Source organism: Dermacentor silvarum, chromosome 2, assembly GCF_013339745.2.
Source record: "Dermacentor silvarum isolate Dsil-2018 chromosome 2, BIME_Dsil_1.4, whole genome shotgun sequence".
NCBI classification, from domain to species: domain Eukaryota; kingdom Metazoa; phylum Arthropoda; class Arachnida; order Ixodida; family Ixodidae; genus Dermacentor; species Dermacentor silvarum.
In genome coordinates this window covers 165557920-165585476 of record NC_051155.1, presented here as the reverse complement: position 1 = coordinate 165585476, position 27557 = coordinate 165557920, and the positions used below count along the sequence as shown (strand labels likewise).

General features: G+C 45.5%; 1 protein-coding gene and 1 pseudogene across 2 annotated transcripts in view; both read right to left on the bottom strand.

The window, feature by feature from the left end:
- Positions 1 to 27557, bottom strand: part of LOC119440535 (cathepsin B-like) — a 329365-nt gene that overhangs the window by 39950 nt on the left and 261858 nt on the right. The gene's annotated exons all lie outside the window — the stretch shown is intronic.
- Positions 1654 to 27074, bottom strand: LOC125939719 (cathepsin B-like; annotated as a pseudogene).

The following is a 27557-nucleotide window of genomic DNA, read 5'->3' as shown; positions in this document are numbered from 1 at the left end:
ATTCAAAATACAATCCGACGCCACGTGTCTGTAGGTTGAGTTTAAATCGTACTTTACCATTTTTTGACGGATTTTACTGTGAGAAATTCAATTTTTGTTCACTATCACCTTGCGCCACGTGCAATGCCTGTGCGGTTGGAGTGGTTCGAGGTGGTTTTCTTAACCGCGGACGCCGGCATTTACGCCGACACCGGCGCCGACGCCGACGCCAGAGTTTCTGCAACACGGGGCCCTTAACGCTTTCGCGTTAATAGGTCAGTACGAAGGCGTCTAGCTAGGAGTGAGCGCGCGCTGCCGCTCGCGAGGCGCGGTGGGCGCAAGGCGTGTACAAGCGAGCAATTAAGCAAGCGCAGGCTTGCTTAAAGACGTGTGCTCTCAGAGACGATGATATGGATTGGTGGATTCTGTCACAACGCACTCAGTACGAGGCAAGTGACCGACTCGGGCAAGTAATGCTTCAAAGAGCGCCGGATTTAGTACGCCGGGTGCCGCCTCTCACAAATGAAGAAAACTCAATATTAGGCTGAAGACCGTCGATCTAAACCGCAAGAGCAAAGATGAAATACTGTTTCGGTCTTTTTGGTAGCGCGGACATGTGTATTTTGAATTTATTTAGCTCAGAATCGGAAATAATAGCAATACTGAGAATGTACTCGCGATCACGAAATCCGCCAATAGCTTTTGGGCACGGGCCTGTTTGCGAGGGAGCTTGTGATGCAATTACGATGAAAAGAGCAAGGAATGTTCGACTATTTTGGCACGTTGTTGTAACTTCCCTGCTGCATGCAGTGCAATAATATTTGGCTCACGTGTTCACAGCTGCCTCGTCTAGATCTGCAACGCTTTGTTATTACGCGTATGTTCATCTTGAAAAAGTGCTTCAGGGCTTTTTCAAGCCGAGCTCATGCAATCATTAACACTTGCACTTGTTTACACCCAATGTTGTCTCGCTGAAAACTTATGAGTTTAAGTTGAGGCCTGAACAAATTCATTCAATATTTACACAAGTGAACTGCGACTTATACAATGCCTTTGTTGCGCATTTCTGCCACAGCTTAGCGCACACAAGGAATTAAATAAGCTGGTGACGCTTTCCTGTGTTGATTGCAAATTGACGCAGGGTATTAAACTTATTTTGTTAGTTTTTGTTAGTTATCATATGAATGGTCTGTAGACAGATCAGGTTCAGCTCTGAATGCATACGTTATGCCAATATTACGTTGTTTGACAACACATGCATATGGGCCTCACTTGATTCGTTGTTTTTTTGCTTCCTCACTGGTAATCACCACATCAAGACTGACCGTCAAATCATATGATTATGTAAATAGGTTGACTAATAATTAAAAGTTTGACCACTATCAAAACAAAGATACCAATGTTGTTTGAGGCAGTGGTTATATAAATATAGCCAAGCATGTATAACTGTGCCACGTTGCCGTCTCTGCATTACATTTAATAAAGTCAGCACCTAGCACAAGAGGGAAACAGCTTATCTCGCGTGCTTCGGTGACGAAATCGGATTGTTGGCAATATATACTTTCTAATCTATTCCACATGACTCTGCTCCATGAAGCCACAAAACCTGAGGCACCCTTCTCATGCACAATGTATTTTTCAGCACCGTAGGTTATCCGACTAATTAGACATGGCCACAACAAGACATTTATTTCCAGTCAGCAGTTCATTCCTTAGGTATCCCAGCGTGGATTCCGTCCTCAATGCCGCATTCGTCCTGTCCACGTAGAATTTTGAAGTAGCCTGCAATGAGATAGCGAATCATCGTGAAATAAGGTAAGGCATGCAGACACGGACACAAGCGAAGATAACCAGATGAAGAGATACCGGATTTCGAGGAGAGAGGTGTAGCGCCTCCTCCTGAATTTTCTTAGAGAATCGATCTATGCAGCGAGTGGGGATGCTTATATTTAGTAACGCTAAAAAGCAGCAATCAGACGATCTCAATCACTACGTGGATAACTGGGTCATCGTTCGGTACGGAGTGAATTTGGTGGAGTACTTGCATTCTGTGACCCGTATAATCGCCTCGATCTGTATTAGCAGTGTTGTCTACACGCTTCTCAGGCTGCGTTTAACTGATTGTGACATGTTTATTCTGGCACATCGAAAGGAGACGTTTGGGCACAGTAATTGTTCACATGCTTTGCAAGGCTCGTAGCTATCGTCCCCCCTCCTTTATGATAGCCCCAGCGTCTTACTCTGTAGAGTAAGAGATATACCACGTGCCATAGTGCGCATTTGCACAGGTTGATAAGGGCAGTTGTTGATTTAAAGAAAAGGTAGTAATGGACGGTATGTAGCGGCTACAATTAAGTTATTCTTTTTCTTACTTACGGAAATGGCAGCTACCTCGGCTGGTGTAAAAAAAGTCACAGTTTCGCCAGAAAGGCGAAGCATCAGTTGCGATAGAAAAGTGGCGGACAGCTATACGAAGTAAGGATAGTAGTTTTATTGGTCGTATAAACATAGGTGTAATAACTAAATGAACAAGTCGGGTGCTACGCGCGCACAAGCAAGCATGAACACATCTCACTCGATGACTGCGGAAACTCGCTGTCAAAACGCTGGAGTGAGGAAGCGCGGCGGCAGCAGCGAGCGAATTGATCTTCGTGCTGCATGTCCACATCAACGCGAACTAAGCCGCGAAAACATAACGCATGGCGGACTGCTTCCCCCAAGCAAATGGCTTCCCCCCCCCCACCCTCCCCCGGGAGCGTTGCGCGCGATGGAAGACGGCACGCTTCCTTCACGCTTGCTTCCTTGCACGCTCGAGATTGAGTCGCGATCGCCGGCTCACCCTCACACGCTTTCACTCGCACATACAGCATACGGCGCGCGGTGACGATTTTATCGCCCTTGGACTTTTTACGACGCCTCATGGGGACGGCAGAAATGTACCTGGAGTGTCCATATAATTGCTATAGCAATAAAATAAAATATTTAGGTCAAACGCATAATTTAATTACTACTCTCGCAATCTTTCTGTACACGCTTGTTCTGTGCGCGCTTTTAGAAGTACATAAGTCTATTGTAGAGCACCATGTATGTGGTACCCGCGCCATTCGCTACTTTCAAACTTTTGCGCTGTTCGGTGTGAGATTTTCACCAACCAGCCTCTCTCGATGCCCTCGCAGGGTCCTGACTGGAAAGAAAAAAAAAAAGGCTGCTGTAGGCGTGCTGATTGTGAGACTCACCTTTATCTCCCCAGTCGTTGTTCCAGGAGTTTGCCACGAGCCAGTAGGGGACGCCGTTCTCTGTGCCCCAACCGATGATGCGAATGGCGTGGCCTCCTAGAATCACACTGCTCATCTTCTTGTAGACGCCTGTCACAATACGTAGTTCAGAAGTTTGCTTCGACAGCACGTTGCAATGTTGTAAAACTAAATTTATCATTACCATCTTTATCCTCATCAGCCTTATGAAGGCCACTGCAGGTCGAACGCTTCTTCAAGTGATTTCCAATTACTCGTGGCTTGTAACAGCTGGCACCTCCTTAATGCCTGCCCATTTCCTAATTTCAACACACCTTGTACCATATGTAGGCAAAATAAACTGAACTCACTCAGACTCGCTTATAAAATACATTTTGCTGGTTAGGAATCACGCGGACTCACCAATATTCTACTCAACTGGGCTCACTCCGCCTGAGACTGACCAAATTTCTACTCAGCCGGGTTCACTCGAACTATGACTCACCGATATTTTACTTAACAGTCTGAAATAGCGAGCTGTCACGAGAACAGAACGCGACAAGCTGGCACGTGACGCAGGTGCCTAACGTCTCAAAGAGTTTTGTGCTTAAGTCGGCTTTGGCGTGTGAGGAGTAGGCGTGCTATCGTGACCTAGTGGTAAGATCATTGGGCTGCTGTGTTCGAAGGCAGAGGTACGATTCCACTGTCGGTCATTCATTTCTTTTAATGCGTTAACATTACGAGTGTCAAAGCAGAAAAACTTCAATGGCGATATAGTGGTAAATCAGACAGAATGCGTTGGCAATAGGTCGCACCTCAGTGAGGTCACGGATTCATTATTTAACGTGTTCACCACAATGCAAAGTGTTGCTCCGGAGCTCACGCGAGACACGTCCTGCCTCTTTGAGGAGATATGCTGAAATCGCCACTGAAAGTTTTCATACAGAGGTCCGAAGTGTGGCGCGACAGGAAATACCTACCAGCCTACTGACCTACCGGTAAGTGCCTAGATTGAGGCAACGAATGCATTAAGTTTTTCTGATGGAAGATTTCTTTATGTTTATGGGGAGTGTAATAATTTCAGGACGCCCACAGCGTATCCACCCAGTTTCCGGCTGCGCCGGTAATCCTATAACCTTCGGTACCTCGTACTACACTTCGTCGAAAACAAGGCCAGTAGCCAGGATACCTGTAAGGCTAGTAAAGTAGTGCTAACGTGCGTCTAGGTAGTGCTAACCTACGGTAGTGCTAGCCTGCGTCTAAGCTACTTGGCAAGACGACAAGACAGCAACACCCAGCTAAAGTCACGAAAGTCCGGGGTGTTCGCAAAGAAAGCTTTGCTTTAAAAATATTTCTAATCTAACTTATTCCCGTGATTAGTGCAAAGCTTGTACCAAATGTGACTAAAATATAATTGAACGTGTTACTATGCTTGATGCTCGGTTGTATCTACTGTGATGTGCAATGTTTTAAACTACTCGCGACCACACTATGAGTTTTATTTCTATTTTTATTGTTTTCTATTTAGCACTCTGAGCGCCCTGAGCACCCTGAGCATGCATATATTGTGCTCGTTCTGTGTTTTAGTGTGGTTATCTGAAGACATTATTAAATGCGCTGTGAGTATTTTACTATTCACCTTCGTATTATTTACGTTTTTATTGTTATTGTTGTAAAAATGACAAGTTGGATGAGTTGATAAGTTAACATCATCGCGATCAACAGCCTGAAATGAACACAGAACTATACATTCAGGCAACAAGAGAAATGTTTTTGTCTGAATCCAATACCCTTTGTTCATTTTGAGCTGTTGATTTCAAACATGTTATTGGTATATTGTTGAGTTCTCTTTTATAACAAGCGTATGTCGATATTTATTATAAAAAGGAGCAGCTGGCATTAGGCCCAATACCAGAGTATACCTCTCTCTCACACATGCACACATTCACATAGGCACGCACATGCACATTTAAAAACAAAGAAAAAAGAAGGCAGACCAATGACCTGCCGTTGAGCTATTGCCAAAGCCTGCTTACCACTTTTGTATGCGGGGAAATCCGAGAAGACTAAGAAGTTCGCTTCCACAGGCCCATTTTTGAGGATTTCTGTCCGTATTTGTTTTTCATCCTTGCTAATTGAGTAGACTTCCTTTGCTTGAAACAAAGTGGTGAAAATATCGCGCAGTTACACGCATGCAGGGTTGAAGTGCTTGTAATAGTAAATTGAGTTTTGCAAGCACTACGAACAAGTACTTGCAAAACCAGGCCATATGTGTGACTAAGTATGTTTGTAAAACTTATAAAACAGCTGACGCTATCAGGTTCAATACAGTAGTTTACAGTGACGCATGCAAGCTTGGAAGTCTTTCTTAATGAAAACGACATTAACACAAGCAACTTTCGTCACTTTACAATAATAAAGCATCTTCATCTTTCTTTTACGTAGCCATAGTAAAAACGCAAGATAAATCGCGTGCTTTTATTGTAAGTCAGCGGAGTTCCTAATGATATCGTAAGAATAGCAAACGTAGCCGCTTTATCGGGCTGCTAAATACAGTGCATTCTATAAAAAGTAGATGTCAATCATTTGGTAATGTGGCACCACTTCTGGCATTTAACTGGATTAATTGCATTTTCTCCCATGCATGCGGCTATATACAGAGTTTCATGCAAAGAATGCTGGAAGCAAATCTGACACTAGGGTATGGGGGAGATGCCAACATTCCAGTATATAGAATCGACGCTAAAGTGCTGAGTAGCATTTGATCCTTCTGAGATTTTGGAGTTGTTGCGGCTAAAGGTAACATTTATGACGCTCAGCTTTCAGCAAATATGGTTTTCTGTGACCTTTATAAGACCAGCAATCTTACTGCTACCACTCGAGCGTAAAAAAAAAAAAGTGCATCGAACAAGAGGAAATTGTTTAAGCGAAGCTAGCTGTAATTGTTGTTTGTGGCGAACGCTGCCCTTATTTAGCGACCATTTGCAAGCACAGAAAATAGGACCAAGTTGGACACAGTTTGACCATGAAACGCCTCGCCCAACGTAAACCTAAATTCTGGTACTGCATCAATGGTATGGCGAACTGTAAATGAAGATATATTTATAATGGAATAGGTATCAGGTTCAACGGACATTATTCTCTTTTTCTTAACGTTCGTCATGCATTTGTGATGAATGATTTATTTATTCAATTGGCACATTTTCAATGAAAACCTTTTCATTCAGCTCATTTTGTTTATGTTTTGTAACCTTTCTATATCACTGTCCAAAGCTTGCGTATACATTTGTTTGTGCGTAAACTAAGATCACCGGATTGGTGTCAATCCGAAAAGATTTTTATTCGTAAATGTTGCCCTTGCGCCTCCTTAGAAAAAAATATTCCACCTCCATTCCACCCTGTGAAAGTGGATGTGCAGCGAAGCTCGTGCGGACGTTAGACAAGTACTACCACCCCAAATGACAGTAGACAAGGTTACACAAGCACCTCCACCACAAGCGTCGTACGTCACGCGCGCGCACGCGTTTGCAGAAGTGCAGCATACATTCTCATTCTTTTAGGCCGTCCGCTAAGTGCAAGTGCCTATTGGATTAAATTAATCTTTTAAAGTAAATTGCGACAGCAAAAAATGTCTCAGTTTCACCCGAAAGGCGAAGCAGCAATTGCGATAGCAAATTAGTAGAGGGCTATACGGAGTAAGGACAGTAGTGTTATCAGCTGTATAAACTTGGTCATGCAGCAGCACCAGCAACGCGCAGAACTGTTGTCGACGCCATCGCCGTTTTCCCCGCGTTTGCACCGAACGCGCGCGGCGTTGGTGACTGTTGCCCGTGCCTCTGGGGGCGGCTCAGAGGTTTTCGACGAGATCAGAACGGGACACTAGTCGAGCAGCGGCGGTAGTCTTTACCACCTTCTCGCCTCGCAACGTCTAAGGGGCTTCGCCCCTTAGATCCTAGCCTTGTCTCCTTCTCCTCGTCATCGTCCGTTGCTCTGGTTTGCATGGAGTCCGCTAGGCGCGCTGCCGTGCACAAGGGCGTTCGTTCCCGACGTGCGTTCTCTAACTCTCCTCAGCCATAGATGATAACGGTCGGTGCACAAGGGCGTTCGTTCCCGACGCGCTCTCTCTCTCTCTTCAGCCAAGGATGATAACGGTCGCTTCTGATAACGGCGCGCCCGCTATGGATGAAAAGGCGAGAGTGGTGGCTCATCTGCAAGCGGAGTCGAGGGTTCGCAAAGCTGCTGCAGCACAGCGACGCAGACAACAAGCGGACCCCGAGTCTAGGGCGCGGGAAGCTGCAGCAAAACGGCAACACCGGCAAGCGGACCCGGAGCTGAGGTCTCGCGAAGCTGCAGCAGTACGGCAACGCCGGCAAGCGGACCCGGAGCTGAGGGCTCGCGAAGCTTGCGCTTGAACCGAGCATCGGCGCCACCAACCTCAGGAGAACGCTTCTGGCGTTTTGGTGCCGCTTCCCGCGCTCTCGCCGCCTCTGGGTCCGCTTGCCGGCGTCGGGGGATTCACGGTTAACCGAATGATCCCCCGGTGCTTCGTCCACTAATTATCATTCACTTCGTAGATATGCGGTGTTTTTTTATATAAATAAGCATTTGGTACCGCAGCTAAACGTCGCCTCCCCTCTCTCCCTCCCTCCCGTCCCCCACAGCCTTTCGCGCGACGGAAGAAGTCACGTTTGCTCTCTCTCTCTCTCTCTCTCTCTCTCTCTATATATATATATATATATATATATATATATATATATATATATATATGGTGATTGTAAAGGAGGAAAGAGACCCTTAATTCGGCAGCCCTTCAGGGAGCACGGCGCAGAACGCGCGTTTGTTCTCCGCCGTGCGTTCGCTCGTCCCTCGCGCCCTTTCACTCGCACATACAGCGCCCGGCGCGCGGCGACGGTTTCATCGCCGTTGACGTCATACGGAACCTCACGGCGACGGCGACGCTGACGGCAGAAATCCTCTTTGATTGTCTATATAATTGCTATCGCAATGAAAGCGTACACGCAAACTGCAGACATGAGCGGTTCGACTTGTTATTCTAATGCACGAGAAAACATAAATATGTTATGCGGAAAGCTGCCGTTTGAGGCCTGTCTGAGTCTCCGCGGCCTATAGGTGGAGGTACTTTTAGCACAGCATGCCATATATTCCGATTCTTGTAGGACCTCCGTATACAATTCTGCGGCAAAGTGCGTTCTTGAACTAATTGAATTTCTCAAAGTAAAATGCGTCAGAATATTCGTAAAGTACGATATACACACAACCTGCAGATAATATAGCATCGGATTGTAATTCTAATATAAGAGAAAACATAATTTTGGTGTACGGAAACTCAAACACGACGCATTCTAACTGCCGTATGTTGTTGGGCCCTCCACCTGGTGTGAGAGCATTATTGAACTAATTGAATTTCTCAACGTAAAATGCGTCAGAAAATTCGTAAAGTATGACTTACACACAACCTGCACACGTGATAGCATCGGATTGTAATTTGAACATACGAGAAAACTTGATTCTGTTATGCAGAAACTCAAACACGAAGCCTTCCAACTGCCGTTTGTTTTTGGGCCCTCTGCAGGTTGTCATACTACTTGTTGTCAATCATGCTTTACGAAATTTCTCACGCATTTTACTTTGAGAAATTCAATTAGTTCTATAACAGATTTGCGCGAGGCGGAGGGCTCCAAAACAAGCGGCAGGTAGAAGGCTTATATTTGAATTACAATCCGAAGCTATCATGTCTACAGCTTGTCTGTAAGTCGTACTTTACGGATTCTCTGACGCAATTTACTTTGAAAATATTAATCAGTTTAATAAGGCACTTTTGCTTGGCGGAGGGACTCGAGGAATAAGCATGTATTCTGCACTTACGCAAATGTGCGTGTGCGCTTGAGGTATGTCGCTTGTGGTGGTGGCGCTTGACTAACGTCCTCAACAGCTTCGCGGTACATCCACCTTCACAGAGCGGAATGGAGGCGGATTTCTTTAACACGAGAGTGTTTTATGCTGGGCTTCACCGACAGTTTGTCCTATTTACAAACGTCAAGCATTCATCATCACGGAAGTCCGTGATTTGGCGATAATTTGATATTTTGAGCCTACATAATGGTTCCAGTATCCTTCAATGCATGCTGGAACTGTTTGTCTGGCCATCCACCTGTAGTATGCATTTATTTATAATATTCTCGACCCTTGTCGAGTGCAGCTATAGTCCAGAGTTTCTAACTCGTTGATCGCAGATGAATAAGGTTTCTAAAGAAGATGGCCTCCGGCATGTCTTTACGGCGTGTCGGCGAGGCTCTGTACTGGCGTCGACCATGGTATTTTCTCATTTATGATTGGGTCAATGCGATACAGGCTGACCAGGGAACGAGTGGCGGGAGGGTTCTCGCGCGGCAGTCACCATATTTGTGCCGTTGTTTCTCTCTACGTATACTAAAGGAACGCATAATGTCGTGTGGTTGGGAAGCTTGGTGTCAGGACACTCGGACCGCGCGCGCCTGGGTATTATCCTTCATGAAGCATTTCGCGCGCGATATTTCATAATGAATGCGCAGATTAGACAACAAGCAAATACGTGTCACTAAATTTAATTGCAGACCGTTACGTGACAATACCCGGATGCCTGCGCTCCCCCCTTTGCGTTATTGCCTGGCGTCTATTACATCTATCTTCGTGAGGTCCTCGCCCGGTTATCGGCATTTTAATGCGAAAGCGGCTTGTATGGTTCTCTAGAATTCTCAGGAACTTCCTAACAAAAGCCCATGACGATACTTCCATCACCATTAGCTCAATCACTGAGGGAGGGACATTCCATCGTAAGGAAAAAAAAAAGTTTTACAAATGCTGTTTCCCGACCACCAGCCAATTTCTCTACCATATTTAACTATTTACAGCTGGTAAGAGAAATCTGGCCGATTGTTCGCCCCCTTGGTATTTCTTGATTGATTTGCAGCTGTATACAGGAACACTATAGAGCAACACTGTGAAGCCTTCTTCTGAATCGCCTGGGTGTACGCGCCGACTCTGGTCAGCATTGGAGACAGTCTACTTTGACTGCTAAGAAATCTTCGAGCACAACTAATGGAACGCATTTGGAAGTTCTCTGTGATTTGACGCCACGTCGCGTCGAGGAAAAAAAACTAAGTGCATATTATTTCTACATTTTAACACATTGCGTTTACGTACCTATAAGAGGCACAGCGTAACTTATACATTAAAGCGTGATTACATTTCCTTGTGCGTATGCCACCTTCCCATGGAGTTTCCAAGTAGGCTGCTGAGCCGCCATCTTGCATGACCAGCCCCAAAGTATACCCTGCGCCGTTCTTGACTTGGATGGGGTCTACGCGAAGCCGTCTCCTTTGCTGGATTCGTCAGAATCGAGGTGTCCACTACGCTTAAGGTGTCCACTACGCTCAAGGTGTCCGCTACGCTGCCTATCACATCACCAGAATTGGAATGCTTCCGCTATTGGAATTTGTTTGGGGGAAAATTGTTGGTTAATCGAAAAGGAGATTTAGGCCGCAGTTTGCATTCTTGAATTTCTTACCCAAACCGCAGGACCGACACGTCAGTGTGACGTCAGAGGTTTTAGAATAGTTTGGTGTTGGGGTCGTCATTTCTTGTGCAGAAAAAGTTCTAAAGGAAGAAAGGAACTCGCTTGGTTGAGTCTTTTCTTCCTCCATAGAATGCAGTGTAGTCCTTTTTCTCGATAAACTATAGTACATAGTCCCGAGAAGGCGCTGTCAAAATTAATGGTGTTACTAGTGCAGGAATTTCATCGTAGCATATCGCCACCGTTCTTCTGTCTTTTTTCCCCTTTTAAGGCTTATCAAGCCGCCACTGGAACTGTAATTAACAAATCAAGCTTAGCAATTATATGGACACTCCAGGCGCATTTCTGTCATCGTCGTTGGCATGAGGTTCTGTATAAGGTCCAAGGGTGACACCGCCGTCACCCCGCGCCCTACGCTGTGTGTGCGAGTGAAAGCGTGCGAGGGGAGAAGATCGCGGCTCAATCTCGTCCGCGCGAAAAGGAGGAAAGCGGGCAAGAAGTGTGCCGTTTTCCGTCGCGCGCGAGGCACCTAGGGGATGGAGGGGGCGGCATTCTACTCTGGCTGCAACTGCGTATGGGGTGGCTGCGCGTGGTCGCGCGGCCTTATCTTCAAGGCGATCTGCGTTGGGGGCAGAGTCTAGGGCGGTCGCCGGCTCATAGCTTTCTGCGTTCTGTGTGTTCTCGGCGCTCAATTGGCGTTGGAGCGATAAACCACACGAAGGTCACTTCGCTCGCTGCTACCGCCGTGTTTCCTCACGACAGCGTTTTGACAGCAAGTGTCCGCGGTCATCGACTGTGATGTGTCCATGTTTGCTGTGCGCACTGACACCATGCTTGTTGATTTAGTTATTAGGCGAATGTTTACAAGTTGATACGGCCGATAAAAGTACTATCCTTACTTCGTATGGTTCTCCACTAATTTGCTGTCGCAATCGATGCTTAGCGTTTCGGGCGAAACTGCAACTTTTTTTTTCTTGAGCATCACTAGGCGTCCCAAAGCCTGTGGATTATCTTATTAAGAGGATAAACTTAAGCCTTCTGTGGATTAAGTTTGACCCTTCAGGTTTCATGAACAAGTCTCACAAAAAAATGAACATTTCTAGATTCCGACCATATTGGAATGCCGCCGTCGCTCCAGTCTCGTATTCCTTCCACATTTTTCCCCTCGCCACTTCCGCGCCGTTTGACGTATATGTGTTATTGTATTCCTTCATGTAATCCTGTCAAGGCTCGATTGGGCGACTCGATCTATCATTACGAACAAAAAGCTCCGATTTTGACAACCCCCCTCCCCTCTTTTCTGTTTCTGTTTTTTACTCTCATTTATGAGATCCCCCTCTTTCGGAGCAAGTGATTTCGGGAGCTTGGTATGGCCGGCATCGCGAGTGCACAGCGTGAAACAGTCAAGGTTCTGCAAAAGTGCCTCTTGGCACTGAAACGCTATGTATGGTGTGCTCGTCACACTGTAATTTAATCACCTGAATTATGAAGGATACGCTATCGAAACGTTTGGTCGTTAGACCATTATCGTCGGCACTATGTATGATGCAGAAGCGGCCGGTTGCCGGAGTTGAAACAGCAGTCAGTCATAAATGAAACGCTATATCGCTGCGCTGACTGTGGAAGCTCGTAGAATGAGCGGTCGCTTGCAAACGAGACATCATCGCGCAAGCAGTTGAGTCACATGCCGTGGTGCTCGCTCATAGGGGCGCGTAACGCCACGACGTCGACGTTCTAGAAGTCACTCATCACCATTGCGCTTCCCATATGTCGCCTTTAAGCATGCACACCAGGTGTTGCAGGGATGTATGTGGGAAACTTCCTTTTTTATCCTCTCGAGCAGCTTAGTTGTTTCAGCCCAGTATAGTACAGCTTTGGTGCGAACAAAGAAAGTGTTTGGTGAAGCCATAGCGCTAACAAAACAAACGTTGGTAGAGTGGGAAGGCGCCGCGGACGTCGGATAGGCCTTCTCAAGGTTTCTAATGGCCGGCATGTAAATATGTGCATACTTTTTAACGTTATCTCGGCGAAGACGCCTGCTGCCAGCATCAGTTATTGTTGCCATTGTTAAATTTCAATTCTGTTGACTAACATCATGCATCGACTATTTGACATTAGAAACCGCTTACTTTTCGAACGTTCGTGTGCAATTCGATTCGAATAGTATGAGGATCTATAGATATTTTTTTTGTTGTATGACTTATCAATTTTGAACAAAATATGGCCGGCAGGCTAGACGCCTATCAGGGTATTAAAGATCGTAGTGCTTGGAAGTGTCTTGCGATTCTACTTGGCCACTTTGTGCATACCTAATGGTTAGGAAAGTAGATTTTTTCGAAACCAACATATAAAGGTCAGCTTTATTAGGGAATTGGGCTTTTGCTGACGTATATTTGCTGTAATGAGGATGCTTACGTATAATTGGTTTTATCACTGAGAAATTTTGTAGAAAATATGGCCGGCCGCCTGGACACCTATAATGGTAGTAAAGATGGTAGTGCTTGGAACTTGAATTGGTGGTGAGCGCCAGTCGGCGTTCACGGGCGACGACGTTCTTGGCGCGTTCCTGGCGCTTTTTTCGAAGCCAATTCCACACAACCGTCATCGTTTGGTGGCGCCGCGGCGGCTGACCTTTGAACATGGGTATATGGACCCACGAGAACCGTGCCGCCAGAGTTATAAATACCAAGTTTCGCCACATACTGACTTACCGTCGTGTCGGAAATACCGATGACGGCTGGCAGCCTCCGAGGATCTGTTTACGCTGCGCAGAAGCACAGGCCTGGCCCGTTTCCTATGGCTGTAATTGCTTCACCCTTCTAGCAAAAGTGTATTAGTGAAGACTGTGCCCGTATATAAACTCGTGTTTGTGAATGCGCAACGAAGCTGCCACTGCTTCTTAGAATACGCGTTTCACCTTCGTGTTATGACCAATTCCTCTGAAAGAGGGATCAACCATTTCTTTTTCAGCCAAACGAACTCCGCCTATCTGCCGGATAGGCGCAATCCGGATATGTGACAACCGCGCAAGCGCCGTCGAGAGGTAAAGCACAACAATGACCGTACCGACCGCGTTCTTGCGTCTCAAGCGTCCGTGTAATTGCTATCGCAATGAAACAAAAAGAGTGGTGTAACAAGCGCCACCTCGTAGTGGTGCGTACTGGCGCATCTGTGCGCCAGTACGCGCCTCCGCCCTGACGCTTTCTCTATATACGTACCAAAGTGCTTGTCCTCACTGTACCCTTTGCCGTACCCCTTGCGGCAAGCACGCATGCAGCGTGGAGTCGGTTGGATCTTCTTGCACGGCGGTCTCGGACCCTTGGTGCGGTGTTCGCACGGGGGAAAGACGTAGGGCTGGCAACCGTCCTCGGTGCCGTACAAACCGCCGGTAACAATGCCGTCCTTTTTGTAATAATCCCAAGCCGCAGGCGGGTAACCCCCTTTGCACCTGTTTGAGATAAGAAAGTATACATCAGACATTTTACGGGCTTCTTGTGAACCTTTGAATCAAACAACCGGGCAGCATGAACATTCGCACTTTTTCTCGTTCCTGTGTGACTTAGCCGTTCTCCGCTTTGACTGCGCTTTGATGAAGCCATTCTTCCCTGTGTACAGAGAGAGAGAGAGAGAGAGAAAAGGAAGGAATGAAAGGCAAGGAGGTGAACTAGACTTTTTTTTTTTTCAGTTTGCTAGCCTACACGTGGTGAGCGGGACGGGGGAGTGAAAAAGGCTGAGAGAGAGAGAGAGAGAAAACACGAGTCTTCATCACACTTTCACATGCACTAGACCACATGCAGCGTATCTATGTCTGTCGCCTTCAGGTACTGCCGAAGAACTCGAGTGGCTTTCTGGGTTAAGGAGCTGTGAGGCCAGGCTCCCAAGACCTTTGCATCTGTAAAGCGCCGATCGCCCCAGTCATCTCTGCATGGCGTTGTTTATCGAAGCGCGAACAGTGGTACAGGAGATGGCCGATTGTCTGTTCACATCTACACTTATCGCACATGGGTAGTCACCTATTCTAATGAGATATTTTTATGTCATGAGTTGGCGAAGGCTAGACCTACACGTGGACGACGCAGCAGTTGCGTCACGCGTGTACGGAGTGGTCCTATACAATCTTGCCGCCGGTTTTCATGCAGTGATTGCAACGTGATATTATGTGCAAAGTCTATATACTACTTATGTGGGCCCGTGTTTCAGACGTGCGTGATTCGCCCTTCCAAGACCGTTTACAGGCATACTGTTCGGTATTTTCTAGATGACCACAAGCACGCAATATTGCATGAACGACAAATCGTCACATTTATAATGTTTTTCTGGTATTTAGAACGTTGTTTGCCCCCACCCAGGGTTCAGTCATTGGTCGACGACGTGCGCTTGCAACGTTATGTTACCGTGTTGCCGTCGTAGGCGCTGCTGTTGGACCCGCTCCTACTGTCGTTTGTGAAACTTAGGGCCCGAAGGCTTAATGCCCAACTGGAACGTAGTTTCACTTTGACTAAACTTGTTATACATGTTTTGATAGAAATGTTTTGTTAGAAATGTGATGGTATATACCACTAACGCAATCTTGGCAAAGCCGCGGGGCTAGTGATTATATAGTTTTCTCGGATGCTTACCGCAAGGCATATGTAGCAGTACTAGTAATACAAAACGTATCTAACAAATGAAAAAAAGAAATAACATAGCACTTAAAAAACGCGTGCAACCGTGTGTGACGCATGCAAGTACAGTATGCAGCAATGTGTTAGCACATTTTTTGTTCGTTATCCAATAGGCATACTTCCCTGGAAACTAAGGCTTAAGTTTGACCTCCCTAAGCATCATATGCCTAATATCCTAAGAATCAAGGCACAACCACAGAAGGTGATGAATGTAGGCCGCAAAAGCCAGAGTCGGACACTTGGGACCCGTTCAAATGCTGTCAGTTACAGATCACCAGGCTCAAATGACAGCAGGTGTCATGGCCATCCCAGTCCTCACCTTTTCATACTATATGTATATTCCACATGAGAAAGGTTGAACATACAGTTAGCAGTCAAAAATGCGTGTTTTTTATGTTGGTTTACTTTTTTCGCAACATGTTTGCCGATAATCGGTGAATTATTGTCGTATCACAAAAAATTATTGACGCTTTGTTACGCCATGTGTCAATAGGACCCTTTCCGAATAGTGAAACTGTAAGGCTCCGACTCCGGCCAGAAACAGTGGGGATCAGTCGATGAAGTCAACGGCTGTCAATGGCCGTAAAACCGGTTCACGCTTTCGTTTACCGTTTGTCGCCGGTGCGATCCAACACGCCGGGCAAGAAAAAGACTGACGCCATCCTGCAAGCTGCCATGGGATAACTTACCCGTACCCGCAACCACCGCAGCAGGAGACCAGGTCCTCAGCCGAGATGTTTACTTGAACTTTTCCGTTTGTGTGGATGCAGATTCGGTCGGAAATAGCCCCCACGGCTCCAAACGCCTGCGATTGGAGAACGCAAGCCGATATTCCTTGCCCAACAGTTTACACACTTCATCAGGTTGTGACAACTCAAGAATGTGCCTCATATCGCAATCACTCAATTTGACCCTTTAGTGTCGTGTTCTGAACTGGTGCAGACATAAAGGAAGTGTTCTTCTACGCTATATATGCCCCGAAAAACTTAGTACCATTATATGGCGGATGTACAATCCTTACCGAGGGAAGAATGCCGTGGAGAGGTGTGTTCACAGAAAAGTACAGATTAGTAAACCACCTTATATGTAGTCAGAAAGCAATATTCTCAGGCGTACCCCAAGGGAGCATTCTTGGTCCCTTACTTTTTAATTAATACATTAACGACATAATCTCTATATCATCCGATATTAAGTTCATCATAAATGTGGACGACGCAAGATTATTCGTGTCATCTTCCTCTAGCGCTGAAGCGTTTGTTAAAGCTTTAAAGAGGTTAGAATTAAGCATGGACAAATTAGAATCAACCTCATATATTAATACGAGAAAAAAGCAGTAATTTTTCATCCTAAGGGTAAGCAACTACCTATCGGTGACGAACTTTTGTTCAAATCAACAAAGATCGAGGTTGTCGAAAGTGTTAAGGTATTAGGTGTATACTTCTCTAAAACGTTGCAGTGGGATGACTACGTAAATCATATCTTCAAGAAATTATGTTCCGTAACAGACATACTTAAACGAAATCGTTATGTCTTTCCGATGTCTGCAAAACTAGCTATTTACTATGCCTGATTTTCATCCTGAATAAATTATTACCATTTATTTTGGGTCACAATGAGCGACAAAAACCTTACTAGTCTTTTAAGAATGCAAAAACAAAAGATTTTACGAATGGTTAGTGATCTGCCAACGCTTCATTCCAATGAAGAAATCTCCAAAAACGTAAAGGTAATTCCAGTAACTACTATATACCAATATAACCTCCTGCGCGAATATAAATTCAGCATTACGGAAAATTGTACGCTGTTTTTAGACACATCTAACCTAGAATTATTAGGTAACGCGGCCAATAACACAAGAAAGACTGACCGCCGGAAAGATTCAAAATGTCGCACTGATTACGGGTTTCAGATGCTAAAGAATAACCTGCCTCGACTTCTAAATGCATACATCAAAGCAGAAATAGATGTTCTACACTGAAATAGATGTTCCATAGACTGAAGCCGTTGTTTTATTAACTCACATGCTCATGTTCCTAATACACCGCACATATATATGCTGTTTCATCAGAAAAGTCTGTATTGAATGCGTTAATTCAATTCTATTGTTAACTTCGCGCCGTGTCATTCGTACAAATGTCATGTTATTATTGTTTTTTGTTTACCGATTTGACCTGTGTTTCTTCGTTGCCGGCAATGCCAAGGGGACCAAGATTTTTTTTTTCAAGCCGTAATCGACGGCTTTTATTCATGGCCCCTTTCACAATGTGTAATACCCCTGACACACGGGAAAAAGTAAAGTCCTTTGCAGAAAACCCCATTTGTTACTCCGAAGAACCCTTTGCAGAAAGGAGTTGCGCCGATGACACACGGCAGCGCCCTAATTTCTTTAGGTGGTTTCTCAAATGAACACCGCAAAAAAAAAAAAAAAAAAAAAAAAAAAAAAGCGCTGCTTGTTAAGCAGCAGGAGAGAAAACATTTCCAAGAAGCTGCGCATTTAGATTACATTTAGTGATTGTAGAACCTCAAAACATTTTTTCCCATTTTTGGTGGCTTATAATGCGCATATTTGGAATTTACCATGGCGGCGCTAGCGACGTGGTGCGGGCGTTTGAAAGTATAGCTGGAGTAAATCTTCACTGTTCGACAAATTGCATTTCCCGCTAAAATTTAAAACATTTTCCAAGGTAAAACAAATACTTACAGGGCACCTTAGTTATGTAACAGGTTTTCTTCTATTGAGGAGTTGTGCACGCTGTATGCGAGAGTACACCTTTCCGCTTGAAAAGTAGATGCCCGAACTTCTTTCCCGCAAAGGAACTTTGCCGGGCGGGAGATACTCCTTTGTCGTGTTTCACTGCGCTTGAACGCCTTTCCAGTAGACGTTCCCTTACCTAAAGGACTTTAGAGTGCCCTTGTGTCAGGCGTATAAGTCATGTTGAGAAGAATAAATAAAATGATTGAATGAACGAACGAATGAATGAATGAATGAATGAATGAATGAATGAATGAATGAATGAATGAATGAATGAATGAATGAATGTGTCAATATTTTTAAAGCTGTCATGCCCCTCGTGCCATAGTGGCACATTGCCATTCTTGGGTATCGGCCAAGAACATGTTTGCACCCAGTTACACATATTCGGTGGCCCAAGCCGTCTAATTGGGCGCATACCCAGTGGTTAAAGCTATCTACTGGGCAACACAGCAGCCAGCAACATGTTGCCCTATTCGGAAGCATACCCAGTGGTACATACTTAGTAGCCCAAGTTGTCTACTAGCGGAAGAAAAGGGCAAAGTGGAAGAAAAGGGCAAAGAAAGCTTCGTTTTAATAATGAAACCTCGCCGCTCATCTACGGGCCGTCCAGAGGGCCCGCGACGCGGCGGGCAGGCACGGCCTGCCCGTCCCGACATGTTAGCAGCCCGCGGTGGCTCCTCCCCCGTAAGGGGGTCTCGGAGTAGCTCCTCGGGACCTGAATAAAGTTCATTGTCTGACTGTCTGAGAACGCTCTTGGGTACCCGGAGTAATGCTGAAATTGGGGCAAAAAAAGCGCGCGTATGGTGGTAAATACCGCCTCGTCACAATCCACGCGTGGGAAGCCCAGCCGCTAAAGCGAAAGGGCTTATCGAATCGAGCCTCTTGCGATGAGCCCTGAATGCAGGTAGGCGCCACGATAAGATGATCGACGTACGATGTGTCCCCATGACTGCTCTCGACGCCTCGTGCTTACAGATCTCGAACCGAGCGGCCACCGCCCGTCGCATCGCGAGCGCAATGCGGAGTCAGCCACTCCACACAAGTGTGGCCGTATCTGTGCGTCTGCATTGTGCGACGACGTGTTTCGCAACGTATATAAGAACGAATCTGTGTATCCAGTCCATTTTTAGGTCAAACCCCTTAACATTCAAGGGGAAGTGAAGGTGTGGTCACAGACAGAGAAACTACACGGGTGAGTCAAGCAATGCTAAAATGCTTCACATTTAACATCGTCTCGTTTGAGCACGAGCGAGCCAACAAGTCCGAGGAAAGCGCAGTTGAAATAAGCGTTAATTTGCGAGCAGTAAGGAGACGACGCTTTTATTGCCGGCTCGCTATTTCAGATTATGAGAAAAAAAGGACGTGAAATCGGCACACAAGAAAGGCAGAAAGAGCAGGCAGGCACTCAGCCACGGCAGCTAACTGGCTGTGGTATTGCGCTGCTGAGCTCCAGGTCGCGGGTTCGCATCCCGACTGCGGCGGCCGCGTTCCGATATAAGAAGAATGTAAAAACGCTTGCGTACCATGCAGTTGGTGCAAGTTAAAGAACCCCCGGTGGTAGAAAAAAAAGAATGAAAAAAGAAAACTCCAGAGCCTCCACTACGGCGGGCCTCATAATCAGACCGTGGTTTTGGCACGTAAAACCACAGACGCTGTTACTATTTTTGCAGGCAAGCAAAGCCGCCTCTTGGGTTTACATATGTCTATTTATCGTGTATTCATTGACATTGCGCTTTTATTTCTCATTATATTGAACGAACTTGCCTAATAAATTGTGCCGCTAATCTGCCCGCCGTCTAATTACATCACGTTAAAATGTACAGGCAGGGTCGAAAGGTTGCGGGACGCGCGTTTCCAGCCCAGTTTTAGCTTGCAGCCATTAAAACAGCGCAGAATTGTGCTTGTGGCGTATTCTAGTGTACGTAGCACATTTGAAATTAAGGATAAGTGTCCAAGTTCAGGAGAATATTTCAGATTCTGCATTCCGTAAACGTGTTACCTTGCCTGTATCTGCGTGTGAGAACATTTATGCTGATATCACTTATAAAGAGTATGCAGGCCCAGGACGTGCTAATGCAACTATGAAGACAATGCGTTTTGACAATGCTTGTGTAACATGAAGGTGTCATGCACACCATGGCGTTCCCGTTCTTCGATAAAAAGATTGTTCTGTATTTAATAAATTCTTCATGCTCACGTGACTACGACGTCACATGCTTACCCGGTAAAATTAACTCGCGGGGGTATAATCAGGTACCCCTATCGCAACGCTGTTTCATATGCCTGAAGCACTGCAACTTGGCTCAAAGAGTGCGGAGATTTGGGCCTGTTGGTAAATATTTATGGCTTTTGGTTTAGCACTGTGTGTGTGTGTCCTGTTAAAACAGCGCTTTATTTGCCTCTTCCTTCAACTTTTGCGCTGCTGCTGCTGCTGTTTCCTTGCACGCCGCGTCGGAGGGTGGTTTTTAGAGCGTGTATATACATGGCCAAGAGCGTGGCAGAGAGGAAAGTCGACGCGAGAAACTTGTTTGGAGCTTAGCACCCCGTCGAATATACACCATGCCCTCTGGAGCTACCTGGGTGTCGCCACATTAGCCTCTTGACAGCTGAAATTATCAGTGACGCGAATGCACTGCAGAAACTGCAACCTTTCGACTAACGTGCAAGTCCAGGGCGGTCGTAGATAGAAGTGCAGAGAGGAATTGGGAGAGGAGGCAGAGAATGGATAGAATCGACGCAGTCGCGAAACGAGTGAATAACAGCCCTGCCACTCTCGCAGTTCCCATACAGGGGGAGAGGGCGGGAGAGGGAAAATAAGAAGTGAGAAAGCAAGGAAACAGCGGTTGCGATACGGCACGGTACGCTACTGATACGGCACGGTACGGTACGGCAAGGTACGCTACTGCTTTTTTCTGAAAAATAAGCACCACGCAAATTTGTCAAGTGGACAACTGACGCAGAGCGTGCAGACGCAAAGCCGCATTAAAACACCGTAGGGTCTATAGGCGGCACTACGGAAGCGGTCGCACGTCAAATCAACATTTTTGTGCCCGCCGCGGTAGCTTTGCGGCTATGGCATTGCTCTAGGTCGCAGGTTCAATGGCGACCGTGGCAGCCGCATTTCGATGGGAGTAAAATAGAAAAACTGCTAGTGCGCTTAGATTTAGGTGCACGTTAAAGAACACCAGGGTGTAAAGTGTAATCCGGAGTCCACCACTATATGGCGTGCCTCATAATCCGATCGTGGTTTTGACACGGGCATCCCCATAATTAAGGTAAAGTTTAAAACTTCTGCCACTATGCGATATGCCATATGAGACAATGATAATAAAGCTCAACCTTCTCAGAGATTACGAACAATGGCGCACCACAACGCCTTAAGTAAACACGCCTCCCTGTGTGTTATTTGTGCTACGCACACAAATAGCAGTGTTGCACGCAAAGTAACGTTTAACATCAACTCACCACTCTCGTATTGAACTAAACGCTCAATAAATTACACATTCGGCGTCAACATCACCGCTAACTACCATCAATTAATGCAGACAGCATAGAAAGCGTCGCTTACATCGATTCCCACATTGCGTGGGATCCGCATATCTTTTTTTTCTGTGTCTCCGTGTGTTTATTGCGCTACATCTAAAGCCCTAATGTTGGTTCAGCGTACTTTCCAGTTCTTTATGCGACTTGAATGATGAAGATATCTAAAGGGTGTCCATTTTCTCTCTATTTTTTTAGGTGCAAGTTTCGGCATCGCATAAGCAGGAGAAATGGTGTACTGTTTCTCAACTGTTTTATCAATGCATGAAGACGGAAAAACTACGTCATCACTTTTCACTGCAAATAACGCGACGATAAACATTGCTGCGACACCATTGAGAACAGGAGCCGCGCAACTATCAACTGTTTTTACTGTCACACAAAAAAAGAACAAATTGCGAGCCTTAGAATTTTGCCACAACATTCTAATATGGCTTCTAAAAGTACAGTATCTTGTTTCCAAAAGTAAAAGCAGTCGATAGACGCGCTTCCTCACAACTCGTTAGGGCTGTGTTTCGTATTCTTTACAGCGCTGTCTAAAGCACACATCTACCCCAAACCAGCCATATTTCATTCGCTGCACCATAAAACTACGCCATTTGACGCCACACATGGCGCAGCACTCACCCAGCACGATCCGCATTCAGCCTGGTCACGAATGAGCGGTATGCTTGAACACTTGGGCCACTTTTCTCGAGCGTCAAACGACTCGGGCAAATCAGTGGGAATTTCTTCGTGCTGCCTTCAGCGGTAGCCCGTAGTTGTTGCTGTCTAATGCGACGCCCAGTAGACCCTTGATGAAGCTCAAAGAAACGTCTTTGTCGAAGTTCTTGCCAGCCTGCGTTCAAGGCAGTAAAACTGGTTACAGTGCTATGAGATCTCGATCAATTGTGTAGCTTGAATAGAGAGAGCGTAAAAATATAAAACACGTGGGGAGATTAACCAGCTATAGATGAGCTTCCCTAAGCTTCATTGGAAGGAGCTACAGGGTAAAGTGGAATTCAAAGCAGGGGAAAGAAATTGTGGAGAGGTGGAGAGTGCAAATTGCACGCATTTGAGAGTTGACGCCAAACGTTGTCACACACCTTCTTCGCGCTTGTTAGCCCAATAAAAAAGCAACAGATGTGTAAAAAGACGAGACGGTTGCGTACGGAACCTTAAACGACTGTTGTCTCTTATAGCACTGATATTTATCCTGTCAATTATAGCAAACAAGCCCAGCAACAAGTTTTAAAGCCTGTCTGGCAGATGGTGGATGATGCTGCAGATAGTGAAGCACGGTAGATCTAGACATCACCTTCTCACAAAGTCACATGGACAGGCACTGAGGTATTTATACCTCCCAGTTTTCTTCATATTGATCAGCCATTGCGCTCACTAAGTGCGGGGGTTTCATAAGCACTGGCCTTACAGTACTTAGAAAAGGCCCATGTGTGACGGTAAAGTAGCGGAAGATCGAGATCAAGAGGGCCGGGCCTGAAATAGACACAGGAGAATAGAGAACTGGATTAGTAAAATTACGTTCACCAAATAACAGCGCGAAACATGGGTACGGACAGGAAGATTCGTGGTGTCTTTTCATCCGTTAGCATTGATCGTGGACTTTACCCACATTGGAGGTATCTTCTCGTCTTGCCTGTCAACGAGTGCAGATCCCACACGCATTGCAGCCTCATACAGCGTCTAAAAGCACTAGCTTTCACGATGGAAGAATGCCCAGTGACACGCGCGACTCAGGCACGAGAGAAGCATCAGTCCGATAATCACCTAATGGTTAGAATTTAACCATTGTTTACAAAGGGACCGTTTTACTGGTGTGTCAGTACCGGAACTCCGGTGTACTCGTATCTCCACGAATTTGCGTTGACTTATAGTGCCTTACGTTTCATTAATGTAGAAGCATAGTCCATTTCATGTAGCACTGTCAAGAATGAAATTGCGCGATACACAGGATAGGGAGTGCTCGTGTTGTTTTCTATTGCTCTCTGTCCTGTTTATTGCGCCAATTTACTGTTTACAAAGTTTGCTTCTTAGGAGTTGCCAGAAAAGACGATTAGTATAATTTGGACATATTGTCAAACGAAGTCAGACTTAAATATCCTACTCGACTACGTGCCTGAAGCCCCTTTACCCACCCTTCCCCGCATTTTTTATTTCTGTTCTCAGTTATGACGCCAATGCAGCCTTACTGCTATATATCTCCATATGCTATTTATGAACAATAATCATTGCCGTACTGGATACATTACTCCTTAAGAAGACGGGTTGAATATTCTGGTGCGTTACAAGCATTTCTGATGGTACGTTAAGCTAATTTATTTGCGCCGTTGAACCTAATAACCTGCCGAGCAAAGTAATCGCGACAGAGCCAACATTAAAATACTAGATAGTTATTAGACCAAATCTCAGGCCCTAAAAGTGAAACCTTCCACCGCAAGCTTTTATATCGGGTTATAAAAACAATATAAGGCAGGTGGTTACAAATAATTTATGTGGAGACTCCCTAGTTACGTAATAACCAGTTTGTATAGTTGTGATCCATTCTACAACTCTAGTGGTCTACCGGTTCTCTGCAATACGCATTACATAGCCTGCTCAGCTCCATTTTTCCTGTTAATATCAACTAGAATATCGGCTATCCCCGTTTGCTCTCTGATGCACACCGATCTCTTCGTGTCTCTTAACGTTACGCCTAACATTTTTCATTCTACTGCTCTTTGCGCGGCATTTAAGTTGTTCTCGAACTTCTGTGTTAACCTTTATGCTTCTGCCCCATACGTCAGCATCGGTAAAAGGCAACGATTGTGCACTTTTGTTTTCAATGAAAGTGGCAAGCTACCAGACAGGATTTGGTAATTCCTGCCGGATGCACTCCAATGTGTTTTTATTTTTCTGTAAATTTCGTTCTCGTGATCACGGTCCTCTACGAGTAATTGACCTAGACAAACGTACTCCTGCAGAGACTCAAGAGGCTCACTGGCGATCATGAATTTTTATTCCCATGCCAGGCTATTGAACATTATCTTTGTCTTTTGCCAAGGGAAGAGAAGCGCAGTCGAGGACGGCCGAAAATTTGGAGGATTGATGAAATTAGGAAATTTGCAGGGGCAACTCGCAGGGCCTTTAAATAAAGTTCTTTGACTGACTGACTGACTGAAGTTGGAATCAGCTAGCGCAAGACAGGGGTAATTTGAGATCACTGGGAGAGGTCTTTGTTCTGCAATCGACTTTAAAAAAGAGGCTGATCATATTCATTGATAATAATAATTATTATTATTGTGACACAGTATACATCGAGCATTGTTAAACCTCTTCTAGACCGCGTACTAACCTCAGAATATTTGCAGACAAGCAGGAGATGAATGAAATGGGCAACAAACGGCAATGACAACGAGTGACAGCACAGAAAAAATGGCAGGAAGCACAATACGCATGAGGTCCGAACGAAAAATTGAACGTAATTACGAAGGCTTCACATTTCCGACTAAGAACAACGGTGCCGCTGACTACAACGTACTGTATATGTGTGACACTGCACTATCAGAATGGCATTAGTCTGAACAGATACAAATTGCAAAAATTAGAAGCACCTGATTGTAAAGAACATCAAAGGTCATACGAAATCACACCAATAAATAAATGCCGAGTAGAATTCCCAACAAAAAAAAATTCCGGGTGGAAGAAAATTTCATCACGTTCACAAATTTGCAATCATCAAAGATGTGGAAATAGGGCAGCATGCGAGGCCAGCAAACTGCTGCACAGGGTAACTACGCAGAACGGGCTATATTTGAGTGCATGGGAATTGCGTACCGTTGCGAAGCCGTAGGACGGAGGCTAGTGGAAGTGGTGGACCTGATGCATGAACTTCATTATTGCAGTGAATTGGGGCGGGAAGCCTAGTGAGCCAATAATAAGCAGAGAACTCAGGTGTTTCTCGGATAAGTTAGCCCTCTCGACTTCCTACTTTTCATTCAGTAGAGAGTTTGCTTAGCAAGATAGGTAGTACCGTAAGTGGGCAAATTGCTTTAGGTTCTGCAACTGTTCAGAGCCTAGTGATTTACAAAAATTGGTTATATTGTTATTGTACGTAGTTGTCCTTCAAGATGTCGCTTGACTACCGTTCAATTACTCTTCATTGAAAGGAACCTGGCATTCACTGATAAATGTATTTTGGAACATATTATTTCTTCCGTCCTGCCATCAATGTCCGAGAGTCGCTCACCGCACTGCGTGTCAGATCGCCGAAAATTCCTGTAGCAAATGGGGAAGGAAATGCCGTGTTAGTATACGCACTAATTCTCGAACAGCTGTTGAAATGCTCCCAGTTTCGATTTTTCACCTGCTTCTAAGAAAACTCCAGTGTTTCCCTCAAGTCTTGAGGTCTATGTAAAGGTCATGAATTCACACATCGCATTCATGACCTGCACACAGACATAACAGGCTTCATGGATGAACTGCAGCTATTTGAGAAGCAGGTACCTTCCATTCCGGTTTCACATTCAGCTTATTTATGTGGTCCGTGAACTCGGCGCAAAAGGTCAATTTCCAGTGCCACTCGTAACTATAGATAATGGTGGTTCGTGGCGATTATTCGGTGCAAAAAAGTAACACTTTATTATTTTTCTAAGGTTAGATAAACGAGAGAAAACGTTTCTGCCGCTCTGCCATCGAACAGCAGTGTGATACGTCACGTCTACGAACACAGATTCCGTCGCCTTTAGACATTTCCGGAACTTGAACTCGGGCTGATTGAGCCCATATGGCCTGGTAACAATATAGCAGAAACAACAGGTTTCAGAACCCAGGATATGACGACGTCTTCACCACTGAGAGCCTGCTCGTGAATCATACAATGCAATATCATTAACTTCGAGAATCCGCGAACATCGGCAGCTTTTATGATTTTCCCTACGAGTTCATTCGTAACTCCGGACACCCCCCCCCCCCCCCCCCCCTACCCCCCTACCCCCTACTGCCATCCGCCCCCATCAATTGTGACAGCTTTACGTTTGCTTCGTGCAAGCTCTGCGTGGTAAAAAGTTTTCTCTAATCCTTTGAAGGTTTAAAATAATGGATATATACTAGGAGAAAGTGCAATAGCGCAAGGTTTTGTGAATGCACTAGAATTTGGGCCGGAGATGTGCGGTTACATTAGAGACAGAGGCAGCAAGGAGAGATAACAAAGATTGCTCACTTTCCACGTGGTGTTCATTTTGTTGATGTGGTCGATCATTTCATCAGACAGCGGCTTCAATGCCGGCGACAGCATGGGAGGGGTTGGTGTCGCTGCGACGAACATTGCACACACGATGAAAAAGCCCAGCATGTCCGCTGAAATGCAAATGAAGATATTAGGTTGCGCCAACTGCAAGTTTTTCGTATTTATAAGCGTGCTACGGAACTCACTAGAGAGAGATAAGCGATAAAGAAAGGCAGGGTGGTTAACCATGGCTTAGCAGGGTTGTCTACTATGCACTGTGTAAGGAAGTAAGGAGACTAAAATATAGGTAGAGTGAGGGAAAGCCCATGTTCACAGCACAAACAAGCACGCATACTAAAAAGTTAATTATTCTGTTCATCACATGCGAGTCATACAGGTTTCTGCATCTCAACAAAGTAAGCAGCGCTTTTGTGACTTTGCACATCGCAGACGCAGGAGACCACTATATCATGATCTTCTGTTCTGCAAGAGGCCTGTCTTCTGCAAGAGCTGTCTGAAGAGCAAGCGTCTCATCTTCGCATGATGGGCAGTCGCACACGTGGTATTTTTTTATACGCATATTCCTACCTAATTAGAATGACATAGAGTA